A 15,456-nucleotide genomic window follows, 5' to 3' on the forward strand; every position below is an offset into this window, starting at 1 on the left:
TCCAGGTGGACTAGCAATCCCAAGTGATATCAAAAACAAAAATAAACTTTAGTACCTCGGGTAGTCTAGCCATCCCAAGAGATACTCAAGATTTCACATAAGAGGAAAAAGGTTAGTCCACAAAAATATCCATGTCAACAATAATATTCATAATGTCACAAGTAGTCACAGTAATTATCCTGCAAAAGCAACCATGATCACTTTAATTATTTCCTCCGGAGACTGACACCAAGACCAACACTTGACCAACCGAGACTGTAGTCCTTACCCATGGACATGGCTATTCGAATAGATATAACTCTGCAGAGGGTGTACTCTTTACCCACATGTATAGGATTTCTTTAGCCAACACTGAGACGCTGACTAATTCTCGTTACGGCCTTTGGATTGAAAACACACCAGATTAACTTTCCGGATGCTAGGAATCACCCAAAGCATCGTTCAAGAGAAACTCTAAGGCGGGGAGACCATCGTCTCGAGTAGCATGGGATCACTATTAACACATGCGGATTACAAGGGGTGCCCCCCCTCTCGGCCCAGCCGGATACACCCATGCCCCTGGCCCGATGACTAGCATTGTAGCCAGTACCTGGAAACCCTCATCGTGGCCTCTCTGTACGGTGTGTGCAGGGAAAGGGGTTAACAACTTACTGAACCGTACCCTGCCTGTGGCGGGGACATGTGGTTGCACGAAACCAGTATGGGGGTTACCGGAACAAGACTCGGTCTATGGTCAACTCAGGAGGTTTAAGTTTTTCCTGCAGTGGTTTGCACAATATAATTCCTTGGCAGTACCCAACAGGGTCACCACCTGGTATGTCCCAACATACCCTCACTGATCATTCTCATCACAACGAGATTTTAGTCTCACGGTCACTTTTCTCGTGACTGATTCTTCCTGCAAATTAGCCTGGACCAACACAGGCACATATGGCACATGAAAGTAGCCGTACTCACTTATACTTCATGTTTAAATGAAAATAAAACACCATCAAGGGGGATCATGCATGTATGACTAGTACCATGAAAATTCTATATGAATTCAACATATTCATAATTCAATTCTACATGCAAGCAAACAAATATGCATTCACCATATCACGTGTTCAAGATGCTTGCCTTGAGCATGCAGAAATGTTGGGTGCATTCCAAAACTTTGAAAATTATATCTCCCCTCCATTTCCTATTTTCAAAATATTATAATTACCACATAAATCCAAAAAAAGTACATAAAAGTTGTTTGGAAATTTTTTAAATAAATACTAAAATAAACTAGATGAAACTTGAGAATTAACAGAAAAAGAATCAAGTCATTTGGAGTTCATATGATTTTCCTAGAGAGTTTCTGTCACGCCCAATATGCGACACTATCCTAAAGAGACTCGGAGGTCCCACCAAGGATAGAACCGCATATTGACACGCTTTTGCAAGGTGGATATCATTACATCGATCCATTACATAATAGATGGGGATACATACAAGGCATACAAATGCCGCAAGAATACATCAACACCATACATGAGAACATCCGGCTACGGATGAAACACAAACAAAAGCTCAAACGACATCCACCCTGCTAGCCCAGGCTGCCAACCAGGAACCTAACCCAAGATCGAAGAAGAAGAAGAAGAAGAACTCAAAACGTGCAAACATCGCTCTCGCGTGATGGACATCGCATTATCTGTACCTGCAACTGTTGGTGTAGTAATTTGTCAGCCACAAGGACTCAGCAATCCCATTACCATGGGTATCAAGACTAGCAAAGCTTAATGGTTATGGAAAGGATAAGTGGTGAGGTTGCAGCAAGCGGCTAAGCAATGTATGGTGGCTAACATACGAGTACATGAATAAGATGAGAAACTACACAAACGGTCGCCAACTAGTAATGATCAAGAAGTGATCCTGAACTACTTACGTTCAAACATAACTCAACCGTGTTCTCCTCTCGAACTTCCCCGAAAAGAGACAATCACGGCTACGCAACTCGGTAGGTGTGTTTTATTTAAGTTCACTTCAAGTCCTCTACAACCGGATATTAACAAATTCCCATCTGTCACATAACCACGGGCACGGCTTTCGAAAGATTAAACCCTGCAGGGGTGTCCCAACTTAGCCCATGACAAGCTCACGATCTGCGGAGACAACCCTCCATCGCGGGACCCTCCGACCAGACTCGGAATCCCGGTGCACAAGACATTTAGACAATTGTAAAACTAATCCAGTAAAGCCTCCCGGCGTGTCGACACCTTGATAGTAGCCGCGCGTATCTAGTCTCAGGCCACGTCCGGAAGAGCGCAGCGTACAGCAACTGAGACCCGAGTTGCCCCGGGGGAAGCCGCACATGACTCTAGTTTGGACCAGCACCATTAGCACTGGCCCCCCTGTATGTAGAAAAGAATCCTCAGGGACACGACCCCCTATGCTAATTAATTAATTATCAGGTTTAGTTATTATGTTGAGCACATGATAAAACCAATGTTGGGCCTTGCTGCAAGTGTTTTATTCAAAGCGAACTGTCAAGAGGGGCCCATAAACCCCCACCGTGTTAGGGACGCAAAATCAGGGAACATAACACCGGTATGACGGAAACTAGGGCGGCAAGAGTGGAACAAAACACCAGGCAAAAGATCGAGCCTTCCACCCTTTACCAAGTATATGTGTGCATTAATTAAATAAGAGATATTGTGATATCCCATGATATCCATGATATCCATGTCCCAACATGGAACAACCTGCAACTAGCAATGCTATAAGAGGGGCTGAGCAAAGCGGTAACATAGCTAAACAACGGTTTGCTAGGAAGGGTGAAAAGGTTAGAGGCTATCATGGCAATTTGGGAGGCTTGATAAACAAGTGGTAGGTAGCGCGACATAGCGGTAGCATCGAGACAACTAGCATAGCAAAGATAGTAGTGAGATCCAAGGCGACGGTCATCTTGCCTGAAATCCCACTAGGAAGAAGAACGAGTCCATGAAGAAGATGAAGCCACGTAGACGAACGAATCCTCACAAACGCAACAAAACAAGAACTATCGAGAAGGAGCCCAACCGGAAAGAAGCAAACACCATGGTAAACAAACAAGCATAAACATGGCATGATGCATAGTTATGCATGATGCATGCCCTGTTTAATGAGGCATGGCAAGGCAAAGTGCAACAAACAATACTACAAATTAAGTGGATCTCAATATGCAACGAGTTGCATCTCGACGAAACCCCACATTCCAAATATTTAGTTTGCTCTTGTTTAGCTACTCATCAATGTTAAATGTTGTTAAACATGGCAAGAGATGAAACATAAAGAAATTACACAGTTAGGCATTTTAAATGAGGCCGGAAACCACAACGATAATTCCGGAAAATCTTCATATGCATATTTAGCAATTTTTAAGCAAACAACATTTTAAATGTTGTTATCATGACGCGGATGACACATACAAGTTTTATGCAATTTTTATAAAAATGTTGACCTGAGCATATTATGAAGTATTTGTCACCGTGGTGGAAAGAAAGTGTGCCACGACAACGAATCCGAAAATGATGCCTCGGCAACATATCATTTCCGGTAGCTCATGGAGATACCGGTGCAAAAGGAAGTGTGCGGGAGCGTGTCATGCAAGGATGGAGGGGTGATCCCGGATACCGGGTTCCCACATGTCGATGGCATGGGCAACGAGGAACGAGCAAGCGGCGATTCGGACATGGTGTAAACATGGGCATCTCATGCAACACATCACATGCATTCGTTCATGGGCGGTCGTCTCGGGGTTATACCTTCGAAGCGTGCATTTGGGGCGGAACGAGTTCGTAGCGGAAGTAGATGTTCTCGGGACGGTCGTAGAGGAAATAATGGTTCACGATCGGGAAGCAGTTTACGATGACGGTAGTTGAACTTGCTGATTCGAGGGGGTATTTGGCAATCTTGTTCTTGCGACGGTAGTCGTTCACGTTCGTTCGGAGAGGTACTTGACGCGTCACGGTGTAGTCGTACTTGGCGAATCCAAAGTGCTCCTGCTCAGGAAGGGTGCACCGGAGGCAGCCCCTTGCAGATGTTGTGCTCGCAGCAGAAGATGCCGGGGAAGTCAACCCGGGGCTGGGCATGGCCTGAAGCAAAAGAGGCCGCGACATTCGATGACAAGTGAAGCGACGTGTGGATCTTTGAGGACATGGTGATTCAGACATCCATGGGCGGCAGCACGGTAGAGGCGCTCCAACAGAGGGGCTCAGCAGGGTGACACGATACAAGGACTCCGGCGAATGGAGCGGAGGCAGAGGTGCGCGATGGAGAAGGACGGCGGGGACAGGCGAGCTCGCGGCTGCCGGCGAGCTTGGCGAGGCCAAGGCGGTGAGGTGGCCATGGAGGTGCGGCGCATCACGGTAGCATGACGGCGACGGCTGCAGGGCGCCGGCAGCGGGTGCGGGACGGAGGTGGAGGTGCAGGAAGGCGGGGCCGCGGGCATCCATGGCCTCGACGAGGGGGGTCGGGCGCGAGGCTCCTATGGTGGCCATGGCTGCACGAGCTTGCGGATGGAGCTGCAGGCGCGAGCAGCCTAAGGAGGGCATTGGCGCGGGAGGAGAAGCAGGGCGCGGGCGAGGCAACGGCGCCATGGACGAAGGAAGCAGGAGCTCGGGCGCGATGTAGGCGGCTGTGCAGACAACGCGGGGACGACCGGGTGAGAGGCGAGGCAGAGCATGGGGTCCTGGTGGCCGGCAGCAGAGGAAGGGGTGGCCGGAGGGGCAGCCGGTCGTCGGGCAGCAGCGCGCGAGCGGGATCGAGCGAGAGGCTCTCGCTCCTCTCTGGAGGCGTGAGCAGGGAAAGGAGGGAGAGGCCAGGGGGATCGAGCGTGAGGCTAGGGTTATAGGATTGGAGGGGCGACTGGGCCAAATTGGGCTGGTTGGCTGCTGATGCAGGAGGCCCAAGTGGCCGGCTGGGTTGGGCTTCTCTCTTCCCCCTCTCTCTAAAGAACATAAAAATAAAACAGAGATAAGAAAGAAAAGAAAGGGAGGTTAGGGGAAGAAGTTGGACACGCGGATAATTTTCCCGGACTCACAAAAATGTGCTTGATCCAGGAAAAATAGAAGTGGCATGATCAAAAGATATAAATTCAAACTCCTTTGAATTTAATCCAAATGGTTTGAACTAGGACGGGTCTGAGAAGTGTCCAAAAATGTTGAGATTTTCGGAGGAGCCTCAATAAAACAATAAAAGAATATGAGGACAAGCCGGAGACCAAGAATTGAGATAACAAAGGCATTGGGATTTATTTGCAAGTGTGTTCCGGTTAATTCCAAACAAATGGAATATTTATAATAGCTCCATAATTATTAGGAGGATATGTTATAAAGAGAAATCACCATGTGAATCCCTCGATTTAAATGGACCAAAAATCCATATGACTTGTTTGTTTGAGTTGAAAAAATAATAATGATATGATGGCATGATGAGATGATGCAATGCAACAAGCAAAGATGAATGCAACGAACAAAACAAATCACACGACGAATCTCGGAATCCATGGAAGGCATCTGGAGCGCCGGTCTTGGGGCGTCACAACTCTCCTCCACTTACAAGAGATCTCGACCCGAGATCTAAGGATGGCACCAAGGAGAAACGGAAGAGGAAGAGGTAAGACAAGTTGCTTCCTTGACAAAGGAGTGAAACCAATGAACCTTGTGAGATTGAAAACTTGAAAGAAAGAACACAACAGAGTCGAACGGAGTTGAGAGCACTCCGGTAGAAAACAGAAACAAGGAACACCATGTGAACCTTGGAGGTTGCGAAGCTACGAATGACGAGCACAATGGACAAGAAGGAATTGAAACCATTCTGGTTGAAACGAGATAAACATGGAACAAGGAAGAACAAATTCGAACTGCACTCCGGTTGAAAAGAGATGCAAGACTTGATAAGATGAAAAGAACTTGAGCAGAGGACACAACACTCCGATTGGAAATGGATAAGCATGAAAAGAACGTGATCTTGGCAAAACGAGATGATGGGATGAAGTGAGCAACATCACAATGCCTCCGGAATGATAGAATAGAAGCTAGATCGTTGGAAAGGAAAGAACGAAGAAGAAAAATGACAACTCTCCCAACTAAAATTGAAAGAGCATCATTACGAAGAAGGGTTGAACGGAGTTGTTGGAAGATCAATACGAAAGGATATGATCCTCGTGGGCTTATGGAGACATCTCAAAATTATGAGGTGACAACCAGCCACTACCAAAAGATTGAATTAGCTGAAAGGAACGAAGAGATGGAAAAACTTCTTTCACCACGAGAATAGGTGGAAACTTGGATCATTGATAAACACCATAAATAGAAACATTCCCAATGGAAGGCTTTGGGTGAAACCTTTACCAAGAGAGTTCCAAGGAAGAAAATGATGGGTCTAAATATCTCATTCCTGACAACTTTTGAAATCATGAAACATGAAGGAAATTGTCAAAAATGACATAACACCACCTCCAAAGATAATGTAAAAGAATTGCACTTTGGAATGCAAGATGAAGAATGCTTGAACTCCTCAAAACAAAACATGTGTTGAACACCATGTTTATTTTTGAGTATAGCTTGGCGGTTCTTAACTCCGAGAGAAATCTTAAAGAACAATTGAAGAATGAAATGAATCCTCGATGAACCACCATGTTGAGCCTTCGTGAGAACTCCGGTAATAAAAGAATGATAGAAAGGAAGAGAAGTTGAAAGAATAAGGTGAGCCTTGCAGTGATTTAGATGGAGCTTCGCGACGATATAACCGAGAAAACTTGGAACTCCGGAAAAGGAAAAGATGAAACACTTGAAACCAAGAATTGATAACATGAATGAAGTCCGGAAGAAGGAATTAATCACTTGGATGAAACAAGAATAAGAATTAGGTTATGCTTATCCTTCATCAACTTAAATTGATGACTAATAATGGATTTTTGCACACCACTTATTCTCGTTGAAAAGGGTTAAAGAGAGATATAGCGCGAACTTGGGAAGGTCTTCAACAAATCATCGGTAGGATTTGGAAACAACGAATGAATGAATTGATATGAAAACAAAGGAATAGGAATCTTGAACGAACCACCGTAAGAATTTGAAAATGGAAGAAGAAAGATAATTCCTCGCCATGAAGAATTAGAAAAAACACGAAGATACTTGAGGGAATTTTAGGGACAAAAGAACGAAGAGATCACAAGCTGACTAAAGAATACTTGAGCGATGCACCAGTAAGATTGGGAGAATGAGAGCTGAAGGCTGAGAATGAATAATTCTGATATGATGGGCTTCATAGGAATAAAAAGGAAAGAACTCATGAAATGCTTCGGATGGGTATGAAAAGAATTCTCACAATCGAAAACAATTTGAGAGGATGGCATCAAGCTTGAACTACGAATCTTTGAGAGAATGGACCAAGATTTGAGAGAAACTCTTCTTCAGTCTTCAAAATCTGAGAATGACGATGAGAAACACCACCATGAATTGTTGAGGCACTCTCGAATGAAGAATAGAAAGGTTGAACCAACGATGAAAAGAATTTGGAAGCGATCTTGGAGAAGGCATATGACTGATGGATATTCCTTCTTACGTCATACTTTGAAAACAAATTTGAGAATAACTCTGAAAAAATTAGAAGAGTCAGGTAAGATCCTGGGAAAAGACCTGTGGGTTAGGGCCCACTCAAAACAAAACACCGTTGAACGATTTTAAAAGAGAGATTGCACCGGTTGAATTAAATAGCTCGAAAGGGATAACAACCTTGAAATAGCTTGAATGAATCTTGAATGGAAAGACAAGCCTTCTGAGATATCTTCAGCAATACGGAACAATTGAATAGCGAGAAGTGAATGATTAAGAGGGGCTTGGTTAAGATATTCCAACATGATAAAACATGTGAAACAAAAGAAAGGGGTAAGATTAAGACAGAAGCTTGAATTAAATCCACCGAAGAAGAAAAAAGAACGACGAATGATGAGCTTATAAAGCGTCTTCAGGAGAACCACCGGGTAAGAACATTGATTGAAAAGAATGAAGAGACTTCACATGAATAAAATGGATAGTTTATTAAGAAATCTGAGTCCTTGAAGAAACAAGGGGTGGGAGGGCGGGAAAACAAAGGCAACTTGGGGACGGATGAAACAGACACCGTTGAGAAAACTTAGAATTGATCTTGCAGATGTTGGAATGATCGGATCCACTTGAAGTGAAGCACGCCGGTTGGAAAAGAATTAACATGACAACCTTGATGATCAAGAAGGATTAGTATTCACATAGAAATATGAGAACACCGCTTAGGAAAGGTATGGAATCAACACTTGACTTTGAAGCAACTCGAATACCACAACTCAAAACAAAACAAGGGATTGGCTTGGGGAATAAGCCGGAAACAAACATATGATAGAGATTTCGCCCAAAGTGTTCGTGATGCGGCCCCATGGGCACGACGTACAGTGGACGTCATGAATGACAAACAAGACATCCCCGAATCGGCATAGCCAAGGATTCTTTAAGAAGCCTCGTGACCACAGTAAGTTGACCGTGAAAAACGAACCACTAGACATTGGACCCCAATCTCAAATCATGCATTTGTCGAAAAGAAATCCTAGGTAACTACTTGTATTCCCACCTATTAAATCCCGAAACTTTCTGGTTATGCAATCTGGTGTTGGGGATACAGGGGAAGCACAATATCTCACCCAACTAACAATCCCTACATCCAGCTGTGTCCATCCGTCAACACATAACCAAGAAAAACTCCAGAAATCATGTACCTCGACCTTCGAAAAGCATCCGATATACGAGCTGTGGCAATACTCCCGAACTCCCTCCCCAGTACTGGGTCGTCGAGGTTATCTCACCACTAACTGCATATAAGAGATTTTCGATGTCGGCAAGCTCAGGTATACCAGAACTGCAACGATAAAATTATGACGACAACACCTCGGAGGTCAACTCCCCGGGACACTGCCACAACCCATAAATGACAGGAGGCACCAAGAACAATGTTCTCGTCACAACAATATCGGAACGATCCCAAGATACTCGCGTGATCCTAAAAAAATTGAGTAAAAAAGAGGAGAGGAAAGTCAAAACATCTACGTCAGGAGTCCTCACATGAGCGACGAAGGGGCAGAGGAGTAAAAAGAATCCTACTCTCCGATATATATAATCCTAAGACTCAAAATAGTTTTCTTCTAGACTCAACAACAACCAACTACAAATAATCAAGGGGGCTCCTATGGTCGGTCGAGGCTCTGATACCAACTTGTCACGCCCAATATGCGACACTATCCTAAAGAGACTCGGAGGTCCCACCAAGGATAGAACCGCATATTGACACGCTTTTGCAAGGTGGATATCATTACATCGATCCATTACATAATAGATGGGATACATACAAGGCATACAAATGCCGCAAGAATACATCAACATCATACATGAGAACATCCGGCTACGGATGAAACACAAACAAAAGCTCAAACGACATCCACCCTGCTAGCCTAGGTTGCCGACCAGGAACCAAACCCAAGATCAACGAAGAAGAAGAAGGACTCAAAATGTGCAAACATCGCTCTTGCGTCATGAACATCGCATTACCTATACCTGCAACTGTTGGTGTAGTAATCTGTGAGCCACGAGGACACAGCAATCCAATTACCATGGTTATCAAGACTAGCAAAGCTTAATGGGTATGGAAAGGGTAAGTGGTGAGGTTGCAGCAAGTGGCTAAGCAATGTATGGTGGCTAACATACAAGTACAAGAATAAGATGAGAAACTACGCAAACGGTCGCCAACTAGTAATGATCAAGAAGTGATCCTGAACTACTTATGTTAAAACATAACCCAACCGTGTTCTCCTCTCGAACTTCCCCGAAAAGAGACAATCACGGCTACGCAACGCGGTTGGTGTGTTTTAGTTAAGTTTACTTCAAGTCCTCTACAACCGGTATTAACAAATTCCCATCTGCCACATAACCGCGGGCACGGCTTTCGAAAGATTAAACCCTGCAGGGGTGTCCCAACTTAGCCCATGACAAGCTCACGATCCGCGGAGACAATCCTCCATCGCGGGACCCTCCGATCAGACTCGGAATCCCGGTGAACAAGACATTTCGCCAATGGTAAAACTAATCCAGCAAAGCCTCCCGGCGTGTCGACACCCTGATAGTAGACGCGCGTATCTAGTCTCAGGCTACATCCAGATGAGCGCAGCGTACAGCAACCGAGACCCGAGTTGCCCCGGGGGAAGCCGCACATGACTCTAGTTTGGACCAGCACCATCAGCACTGGCCCCCTGTATGTAGAAAAGAATCCTCGGGGACGCGACCCCCTATGCTAATTAATTAATTGTCAGGTTTAGTTATTATGTTGAGAAAATGGTAAAACCAATGTTGGGCCTTGCTGCAAGAGTTTTATTCAAAGCGAACTGTCAAGAGGGGCCCATAAACCCTCACTGTGTTAGGGACACAAAATCAAGGAACATAACACCGGTATGACGGAAACTAGGGTGGCAAGTGAGGAACAAAACACCAGGCAAAAGACCGAGCCTTCCACCCTTTACCAAGTATATATGTGCATTAATTAAATAAGAGATATTGTAATATCCCATGATATCCATGATATCCATGTCCCAACATGGAACAACCTACAACTGCACCTGCAACTCGCAACGCTATAAGAGGGGCTGAGCAAAGCGGTAACATAGCCAAACAACGGTTTGCTAGGAAGGGTGAAAAGGTTAGAGGCTATCATGGCAATTTGGGACGCTTGATACACAAGTGGTAGGTAGCGCGACATAGCGGTAGCATCGAGACAACTAGCATAGCAAAGATAGTAGTGAGATCCAAGGTGACGGTCATCTTGCCTGAAATCCCGCTAGGAAGAAGAACGAGTCCATGAAGAAGATGGAGCCACGTAGACGAACGAATCCTCACAAACGCAATAAAACATGAACAATCAAGAGGAGCACAACCGGAAAGAAGCAAACACCATGGTAAACAAACAAGCATAAACATGGCATGATGCATGTACGGTTTAATGAGGCATGGCAAGGCAAAGTGCAACAAACAATACTACAAATTAAGTGGAGCTCAATATGCAACGAGTTGCATATCGACGAAACCCCACATTCCAAATATTTAGTTCGCTCTAGTTTAGCTACTCATCAATAATAAATGTTGTTAAACATGGCAAGGGATGAAACATAATTAAACTACATATTTAGGCATTTTAAATGAGGTCGGAAACCACAACGATAATTCCGGAAATCCCCATGTGCATATTTAGCAATTTTTAGGCAAACAACATTTTTGAACATTTTAAATGTTGTTATCATGATGCGGATGACACATACAAGTTTTATGCAATTTTTATGAAAATGTTGACATGAGCATATTATGAAGCAATTGTCACCGTGGTGGAAACAAAGTGTGCCACGGCAACGAATCCGAAAATGATGCCTCGGCAACATATCGGTTCCGGTAGCTCATGAAGATACCGGTGCAAAAGGAAGTGTGGCGGGAGCGTGTCATGCAAGGATGGAGGGGTGATCCCGGATACTGGGTTCCCACATGTCAATGGCATGGGCAACGAGGAACGAGCAAGCGGCGATTCGGACATGGTGCAAACATGGGCATCTCATGCAACACATCACATGCATTCGTTCACGGGCGGTCGTCTCGGGGTTATACCTTCGAAGCGTGCATTTGGGGTGGAACGGGTTCGTAGCGGAAGTAGACGTTCTCGGACCGGCCGTAGAGGAAATAATGGTTCACGATCAGGAAGCAGTTTAGGACGACGGTAGTTAAACTTGCTGATCCGAGGGGGTATTTGGCAATCTTGTTCTTGCGACGGTAGTTGGTCACGTTCGTTCGGAGAGGTACTTGACGCGTCACGGTGTAGTCGTACTTGGCGAATCCAAAGTGCTCCTGGTCGGGAAGGGTGCACCGGCGGCAGCCCCTTGCAGATGTTGTGCTCGCAGCAGAAGATGTCGGGGAAGTCAACCCGGGGCTGGGCATGGCCTGAAGCAGAAGAGGCCGCGACGTTCGATGACAAGTGAAGCGACGCGTGGATCTTTGAGGACATGGTGATTCAGACATCCATGGGAGGCAGCACGGTAGAGGCGCTCCAACAGAGGGGCTCGGCAGGGTGACGCGATGCAAGGACTCCAGCGAACGGAGCAGAGGCAGAGGTGCGCGATGGAGAAGGACGGCGGGGACAGGCGAGCTCGCGGCTGCCGGTGAGCTTGGCGAGGCCAAGGCGGCGAGGCGGCCATGGAGGTGGGGCGTAGCACGGCAACAGGACGGCGGCGGCTGCAGCAGGATGGAGGTGGAGGTGCAGGAAGGCCGGGCCGCGGGCATCCATGGCCTCGACGAGGGGGTCGGGCGCGAGGCTCCTGTGGTGGCGATGGCTGCACGAGCTCGCGGACGGAGCTACACGCGCGAGCAACCTAAGGAGGGCATCGGCGCGGGAGGAGAAGTAGGGCGCAGGTGAGGCAACGGCGCCATGGACGAAGGAAGCAGTAGCTCGGGCGCGATGCAGGCGGCTGCGCAGACGACGCGGGGATGGCCAGGTGAGAGGCGAGGCAGAGGAGGGGGTCCTGGTGGCCGGCGGCAGAGGAACGGGTGGCCGGAGGGGCGGCCGGTCGCCGGGCAGTGCCGCGCGAGTGAGATCGAGAGTGAGGCTAGGGTTATAGGGTTGGAGGGGCGGCTGGGCCAAATTGGGCTGGTTGGCTGCTGATGCAGGAGGCCCAAGTGGCCGGCTGGGCTGGGCTTCTCTCTTCCCCCTCTCTCTAAAGAAAATAAAAACAAAGCAGAGATAAGAAAGAAAAGAAAGGGAGGTTAGGGGAAGAAGTTGGACACGCGGATAATTTTCCCGGACTCACAAAAATGCGCTTGATCTAGGAAATATAGAAGTGGCATGATGGAAAGATATAAATTCAAACTCCTTTGAATTTAATCCAAATGGTTTGAACTAGGACGGGTTTGAGAAGTGTCCAAAAATGTTGAGATTTTCGGAGGAGCCTCAATAAAACGATAAATGAATATGAGGACAAGTCGGAGACCAAGAATTGAGATAACTAAGGCATTGGGATTTATTTGCAAGTGTGTTCCGGTTAATTCCAAACAAATGGAATATTTATAATAGCTCCGTAATTATTAGGAGGATATGTTATGAAGAGAAATCACCATGTGAATCCCTCGATTTAAATGGACCAAAAATCCATATGACTTGTTTGTTTGAGTTGAAAAAAATTAATGATATGATGACATGATGACATGATGCAATGCAACAAGCAAAGATGAATGCAACGAACAAAACAAATCACACGAAGAATCTCGGAATCCATGGAAGGCATCTGGAGCCCAGTTTCTAAGCTGGGATAAATGAGGAATAGGACTATTAAATAGATCCAGTAGAAACAGAGCTTAGGAAAAATGTTCAACCAAGCTGGATTAACAAAGCACGATTTTAGGAGTAGGCACAAATTTGAATCATCAAATTTGGATGTGAAATGGCTGCTGTGGATTTATTTGAAATCCGCTGGAAAAGAAAAATATGAAAGTACAAAGATGTACCCTGGGCAATATATAGCCGTCTGGCGTTACTGGGCCGAGCCCAGCTTCTCAGTTGTGAGGAAGAGTTGATGACGTCGAAGGTGTATTCGCCTGGTACTTCTTCCCCGTGCGAAGGCGGCCACAGCGGAGTGTGTCTCCACTTACAGACGGGTCAGCGGCGCTGGGACACTGACAGTGGGCCCGCCTGGCCCACTAGTCAGGTTTGACCATTCCACGCGTGCGCCTCCTTCTCCGGCCGAACAGAGGTGGAGTTCCGGCGAGGTTTGCCGCCGAACGACGGCACCAATCGGAAAACCGAGGCCACGCACGAGCTCAGGGGGTCGAGGCGGTCCCTCCGATGGTCACCATGGCCCCTGGGGTGGACGGAGTCGCCGGCGGCGAGCTCACCCGAGGAGCTCCGGCGGAGACGAATCGGGCGTTTCGCCTATGGTGGCTCCCGGGAAAAATCGAGTGCGGGGATGGATCAGTGGGTGTTCAAGGAGGTCGGTGGTGACAAAATATGTGAGGGGGACGCACTGGCTGCGTCGGAATCGACTAGAACAAGGCGGCGGCCGAAGCTGCCGGAGATGGGGGAGACGACCGTTCTAGGTCGCTCTCTTGCTTGGGGGCTAATAGAGGGAGGAGGATGGATGGTGATGGACTGAGAGGGCTCGGGGAAAGCTTAAATAGGCGGGGGAGAGGTGGTGTCGTGGCTTCCAAAGAATGTCCACGGCAGCGATCACCATTAGTGAGGTAGAGAGGGTGGTTAGGGGCGGTGGCCGTGGTTAGTGTGGATGGCGGCTCCCTGCAGTGATGACAGGGCTCGCTGGTTGGCTCGGAGACGTGCCACGCACCTTGGGTGGTGTCGTCTTGAGCTGACTACGGCGACGGCCATTGATGCCAGGCGAGGGCGGTGGCGAGGACGTGGCGTGGCCAGTGTGTCGTTTGTGCGGTCGGTGAGCTGCGGATGAGCTCAAGCCGTTGGCATTCAAGCAAGAGGGGCTCGGGCAGAGACGTGGCAAAGGAGGACTCGTCGGGCGGCGGTCCTGGTCGTCGTAGAAAGCGGTGGACGGCGCTAGGGGCCAAGCGAGGGTGTCAGCGAGGTTCCTGGTGGTCGGGCAGATCCAGAGGAGGATTAGGATGAGAGGGGGCGGCAGCAGAGCGGTGGCAGTAGCTCGGTGCCGACGTGTTCAAAACGCATGCTCTGGTCGTGCCCAGAGCACATGCGCAGAGTGCTCGACGAAATGCCTCGGTGGTCTAGGAGCCTCTGATGCCAGTGCAAATTAACAGGAATGTGAGCCTGGTTATGAGAGAGCTATTGGACATGCTGGTTTGGCCAAATGATCAAGTGTCCCATGTATGTTAGAAGGTGGCAACATTTCTGTCATGCCCACAAGGTGCTTGACAGAATGCTAGGGCTAGCTAGAGGACTTTGATGGATTTGCAACTTGGCAGGATGGGGTATCTTTAGATGATAGAGATGGTGGTAGAGTTAGTTTGGCAAGATGAGAAACTTACTAGTGCAAGTTTTACCAGAATTCAGTTCTGGACAGAAACTTTAGAGGAGTGTTTGGTGGACTTCCAAGGTGAAATTAGAGCTGCCCTTCTATACTTAAGGTACTTGTTGGAAGGACTACAAGATAGCAAAGTTTCAGAATTAATGGAGCTAGGAAAATTAGGGTTGCAATTATAACTCAAGAATGGGGCAGAAATGAAAACAGGATGTTCCACTCAAAATTTTCAAAAGACATAGTTAGGTTTTTTCTCAAAAGTGAGATATAGGCATCACCTGACCTCTCATAATTTTTGTGGGATTTTAAATAAAATTATTTAAAATAATTGTAGTGCAACAGAAGCATTTCAAGTACTGAAAATGTTTTTAAAAGAATTACTTGTGGCAAATTTTATT

The 15,456-nt window shown here is 46.9% G+C and overlaps 1 long non-coding RNA gene across 2 annotated transcripts; it reads right to left on the reverse strand.

Moving 5' to 3' along the window:
* Positions 1–1,290: 1,290 nt before the first annotated feature.
* On the reverse strand, positions 1,291–14,488 carry LOC123497857 (uncharacterized). 2 transcript variants are annotated; one of them, XR_012204943.1, is made up of 3 exons: positions 13,569–14,436; positions 10,856–10,920; positions 1,291–1,693 (listed from the first exon to the last, which is right to left on the reverse strand). It is a non-coding gene; the product is annotated as an uncharacterized lncRNA (long non-coding RNA). The 2 variants fall into 2 exon arrangements; XR_006672164.1 differs by lacking the exon at positions 10,856–10,920 and having other exon boundaries at positions 13,569–14,488.
* Between the last annotated feature and the right edge of the window lie 968 nt (positions 14,489–15,456).

This window comes from Aegilops tauschii, chromosome 3 (assembly GCF_002575655.3).
Source record: "Aegilops tauschii subsp. strangulata cultivar AL8/78 chromosome 3, Aet v6.0, whole genome shotgun sequence".
NCBI classification, from domain to species: Eukaryota; Viridiplantae; Streptophyta; class Magnoliopsida; order Poales; family Poaceae; genus Aegilops; species Aegilops tauschii.